The following is a 6,302-nucleotide window of genomic DNA, read 5'->3' on the forward strand; positions in this document are numbered from 1 at the left end:
CGCAAAATGTCAGTATATGTTTGACCGAACACATTTGTTCACTCTGGCAATCCAATGAAGACCCTTATTGGTCCACGAAGTGGTCCGGCCATTCATTTTCCGGCAAAAGTGAGACAAACATGGGGTAGCTATACCGGAGTCTGAACATCTACTTGATCAACCAAAACCCTCCGCGTGGTCTTCCTCTTTTTTCTCTCTCTTCACATGCACGGTCCTCCTCTCATTTCTCTCCTTCCAACCGAACACAAAGAGCATGATTAATATGTTGGAAATATTCCCTAGAGGCAATAATAAAATGGTTATTATCATATTTCCCGTTCATGGTAAATGTTTATTATTCATGCTAGAATTGTATTGATCCGAAACTTAAATACATGTGTGAATACAAAAACTACACCGTGTCCCTAGTCAGCCTCTACTAGACTAGCTCGTTGATCAAAGATGGTTAAGGTTTCCTAACCATGGACATGAGTTCTCATTGGATAATGGGATCACATCATTAGGAGAATGATGTGATGGACAAGACCCAACTGTAAGCTTAGCATATGATCGCATCACTTTAGTTTTTGCTACAACTTTCTTCATGTCAAGTATCTATTCCTAAGACCATAAGATCATGCAACGCTCGGACACCGGAGGAATGCCTTGTGTGCTATCAAATGTCACTTTGTAACTGGGTGATCATAAAGGTGCTCTACAGGTATCTCTGAAGGTGTCTGTTGGGTTGGCATGGATCGAGACTGGGATTTGTCACTCCATATGACGGAGTAAGAGCTTGCGAGCAATGTGGCTCATGAGTTAGTCACGTGATCTTGTATTACAGAATGACTGAAGAGACTTATCGACAATGAGATTGAACTACGTATGGAGATACTGACGATTGAATCTTGGGCAAGTAACATATCGCTAGACAAAGGGAATTGCATACGGGATTAACTGAATCCTTGACATCGTGGTTCAACCTATAGATATCTTCGTGGAACATGTAGGAACGAATATGGGCATCCAGGTCCCGCTATTGGTTATTGACCAGAGAGATGTCTCATTCATGTCTACATGATTCTCGAACCCGTAGGGTCCGCACGCTTAACGTTCGATGACGCTAGAGTAGTATTGGGATATGTGTATTGGTAACCGAATGTCGTTCGGAGTCCCATATGAGATCCCAGATGTCATGAGGAGCTCTGGAATGGTCTGAAGGTAAAGATTTTTATATAGGAAGTCCCGTTTTGGTCACTGAAACAGTTTCGGGCATTACCAGCAGTGTATCGGGAGTGCCGAAAGGGGTCTGGGGGTCCACCGGGGGGGGGTCCAGCTGCCTCGAGGGGGGGGCATTATGGGGTGTAGGGGGTGCACCTTGGCCTATATGGATCAGGGACACCAGACCCAAGAGGCCCATGCGCTAAGAGGGGAGGAGGAGGAAGATTCCTAAGGGGGGAAGGCACCTCAAACATAATAAAAATTACATCGAGGTCCATGGACCACCGAACGACCATTGCCGCCGCCAGAACGAGCTGCTGACGCGTTGTTGTCGCCGCTCTCATACCGGAGCCAGCTTGACTTTGTTGATGATAGCCGGGAAGTCTCCATGCACGTGCCCCTAAGGACTAGTGTCCTACACCTGCAGTCATCGTTGTTGAATCCTTGAATCGATCTGAAGAACCTGACACCAAATATCATCGTTGCATACTCATAGTGAGAAACTCTAACCTCGCAACCCCAAGGAGCTGGTAGTAGGGAGTTCCGTCTAATCCATCCCGACAGACGAACTTGAGGAGGATCGGAGGCCGGAAGACTGACTCGAAGAAGAAGCGTCATCATCCATCCAAACACCGCCCATGCGAGGACTAAAATCCTACCTATCTACTAGCACGAGTCGAGACACCAGTATTCTCATCCCCACCATCGGCCACCGGAGCAGTAGGCGGAGGGGAGGCTAATGCACGGGCTCGTTGGCAGAGATTGGGGGAAGGAAGGCTTTCCCAAGTCACCTGGAAGGCTATATGGAGTTGTCATGTCACATATAGTCAACCTAATAGCCAACACGTATAGTAGATAGTTGTTAAGTAGTAATACTTTATTAATGCATGGCCCACTGTATGCTCTCACAATATTTCTTGGAGTCAATGCTACAGCCGACTGTTAATCTACAACCTGCTTCCCTTCTCTCTCCCTTCTATCTCATCCAACTCAACACAAATATAATTGTTTAATCTGTATATCGTGCTGACTGTACCATATTACAGTTGCTCTAAACCACAAGTATCCCACCACACGAATGGTCCGCACCTACTTTTTCTTCTCCACCTGGATACTTTGTGATTAGCATTGGATGTCTCATCCGGACACAAAAATGGACATACACATGAGACATTTGCGGGTTGGCATTGGAGATGCCCTTAGGTGCTAGTAGGATTAAAATTGCACTTCCCCTGCACTAGGAATAACATGTAGTAGCATGGCCAATGGTGCAACTCATCATTACGTGTAGTAGTATGGCCGGGTGGATCTAAGATCTGTTGGGATAGAGCTATAGATCCATGATAAGCCATTGTTGAGGTCATTGTTAGGACTGAGAGTATATCGACCATAGGGTTCGGGGGTGAATGGGAGATTCAAAAATTTTGTGAATGTTTTGAATTGATCCCAAACACAGCAGCGGAAATAAAGTACGATGGAAAACAGCTCAGTCAGGCATGATGTTGGGGAGCATTTCTATCGACGTAGGAAGCAATTATGGCACCGGCTTGCAATAACACATGTTTGATCACAACAATAGTACTACATGCAATCACATGAAGTAACATGAGATAAAACATGACATGAGCTGCGGAAGAAAACTACAATAAGTTAACATAGTTGAACTGTAGAATACGACAGAGATGATGAAGATAGTGATGAGAATGCAACATGATGAACACAATGACATATGAAGTAAGCAACAAAGATGATCGATGTGAATGAATGGTACAATAGGTGATAATGATTGGATAAACTGTCAACACAGAGCATGAAAGTAAACTGTTGAATGAAATACAGTAAAGTAGAAAGATCCAGTGGTGCTCGATGGCGACAGATGAATTTGGTAGACCAGTTCACCGTCCTGCCAAAGGGCTACATCTGGTTGGAGGGGTTGTGATTTAACATGGAAAGTAAACTCTCTGCACCCTATTCTCCTTCAACACAAAGCTGACCAGACTCTGGTTGATTTCACTCATGGTAGATACTTATCAGCGATCTCCAAACCTTCGGCCGACCTTCACGAACCACAATCACTCTTGGTTGTTGAAGATCTAGCTCGGCGAAGACAACATCTCTTTAACACTCGAGCCAAAACCTATCCATCTAGAGCGTGCGCAGCTCTCAAGAGTAATAGGTACAAGAACTCTAACTCAGAACTACCGTGATGCTCAACCACTGTCTAAGTTTGGGCTCTTGATTTTTTTCTCGGTGGATCTTAAACTCAAATCACTCGGAGAGGGGGGGGGGTTGCTCAAATCAATCTTCTTCGAAATCTTAAGCGAAGCAGCCACCGGACAAAGCCGGTGCGGGGTGGCTATTTATAGCTGCAGCCTTCCCTAATGGGAAATGACGAATTTGGACATCAAAAGCAACCAATGGCCGAACGACACGAGTCCAATAGTCGGATTTTGAGTACAAGGGTAACATTGCTTGCGAAGCAAGGAATGCTAACTCCTCGGTGTGAGACAAATCTCTTGCATCGAGAAGATCACTCTCGCTTGCTGGCAAGTATTTGCTGGGAACACAAAGAGATTTCTCTCACAAATTTCATCGGCTTTGGGCGAAGCATCACATCGGATCTAAGCTTCGAGAACCTATACCCCTTTTATTAGTACGGGGGTCATATGACTCAAATGAACCAAAGAAGAAAGACAAAAAGAATACTACGTCTTCAATTTGTCTTGGACTTCCATTCGCTGTAGTCAATTTCTTCGGACAACAACACCGAACCAAATGCTTTGCTTCAGCAGTAACCTTTCGAGGGGATAATTCCTTCACAACAATATTCTCGTCTACATATCTTCACTAGATGTAGCTCGTTCCTCTCTGCAACACAGATATACTTCGGTGAAGTTCCTCCAACTCGGCACCGGAGACAACATTCTCTTCGGTTTGTGTATGGACTTCTTCTCTCTGTATGCACTAGCAAACAAATAAGTCCATACTTGTTTCTGTCAACAATCTCCAAAACACAGGAAGGCATATATTGCACCAACATTCTCCCCCTTTTTGGGCGACTGTTGACAAACCCATCACATTGAAGGATAGATAGTGAATTTAATGTAATGCAAGGGATAATGGATGACGAGAGACAATTACGAAGATAAAACATGCCCCCATGAAGGTATGCATCAGAGCATAATATAAACCGGAAGGTAGTGAGCTAATTCTTCGTATGAGTGATATTGACCTATGATCTCATTTGTTTTCTATTTCAATGCACTCGACGGTGTCTAAGATGATTCATGTCACACAATCTTTGAAAAGAATTAGATATAGTGAATACTTTGCTATGATTCGTGACAAAGAATATGTCATGAAGGTTTCCTTAGAACATGATTTGAATCCACACGAGATATAAAATTTTCTACAATGTCAAAGCAAGGGGAATAAAGGATATTTCTTAGAAGAGTTAAGTTTTAGATGAGGTTTTCCTGCAACAAAGTTGATACGAAGAATACATGCGACGAAAAACACTTTGTTAGTCATATAGATAAATCTCAAGAGATTTTAAACTGAGGCTGACTTTCTTTGCCTGCAAGTCTAGAAAATGATAGATAATAATTATAGCATATCCAACCATGACACACATAGTGTTAAGGAGTAAAAAATGTCTCTGATTTTAGAAGCATGAATTCCTGTCCTTCTTGGCAAAACTTTTACTTTCCTGCTTGAAAGATAATTATCAAGGATAATCATTGCATAGAAGTAAACTTTCGATAGCACCTACAAACCAATAGTTGGAAGCAAATAGCATTGCAGGGGGGTTATTAACGGTACATGGAGATCGAGTATTTCAACACCATAGACAGAGTATTAAGTGCAACAAGCAAATTGTTCGAGAAACACCAAAGAGAGTTCGACTGTGAAAAACAACTGACGAATGAAAACACCATGCAAATACCCTGTTCATATATCACTCGATGATCTTCTCCCTCTTTTTGTCAACAAATGTCAAAAATGAAACCGAATGCCTACGAGGAACTATACATCTGAAGAATCATCAAAATTAGAATTAGCACTTGTTGATGAATCAGAATTCGCAGAGCGAGGAATAGTTGAGGCCAAAGTAGGTGTTTCAGCATGGGCTTCGGAACTCCTTCAGAAGAAACAGTGCGAGGTGCATCTGGCTTAAAGATAAGTGTTCCAGGTGTGTCTTCGATCTCATCGTCTAGTTCGACAAACAACAAATCAGTGGATGAAGAACGCTGAGGGTGCACAAGGGTTTGTCTTCGGATGTGAGGTACTGCAAATAACTCCAGGTAGTCATATTCTTTCTTGATGCCTTTAGCAGCCAGCTGGTTCCGAGAGTAATGCTGTCGTAGAAGAGTCCAAGAGCTCTTCTTTTGCTCCTCAAACAGAAGGGTTTGGTGAGCATAATTAGGAAGCAAATTCAGTTCTGACATCAATTCCATCTTTTCTTTACGATCGAGCTTGATGTCGCTTTCTAGAGCTTGCTGAGTGCGAATACAAATCTCATACAGAGATGGATTTTCTTCTCGAGGTATTTCAACCTTGGATTTTGTAACTTTCAGAGCAGTCTCAGAAGTAGAAGCAGTGCCAACAACATCAACAGGTGCCTTCCCTTTGCCAATATCCTTCACCATTCTGAGAGTGTTATGAACTGGTGTAATGAAAAGTTTCCACACATGAGGGTAGAGGAATTTTTCATCAATCAGTTGCACAATAGCATACATGATCCACGGGGCATATGGCTTCAATGATTAGGGGCTATCAGCTGCACAAGCCAAGTTGCGAATAAATAGATATGGAACATTGAAACAAATTCCTTGAGAGATGGCTAACAAAGCATTTCCCACGATGGCATTGATAGAATCTGGTCTGTCGGTTGGTGTGAGAGAATTGCAGAGGATGTAGAACATCACTTTGTTCGCATAGGCCAACTTCTTAGGATCAACATCAATGCATTCATCTCCAACCAGTGTGGGGTCCATTAGCATGTGAAATTGTTCTTCGGCGACTTCCTAGTAGTGCAGCCTGTGTTCACGATCTTTATCGAATTCACATAGAGGAATATTTAACAAAGCAAGGAACTGATC

This window comes from Triticum dicoccoides, chromosome 3B (genome assembly GCF_002162155.2).
Source record: "Triticum dicoccoides isolate Atlit2015 ecotype Zavitan chromosome 3B, WEW_v2.0, whole genome shotgun sequence".
Lineage (NCBI taxonomy): Eukaryota > Viridiplantae > Streptophyta > Magnoliopsida > Poales > Poaceae > Triticum > Triticum dicoccoides.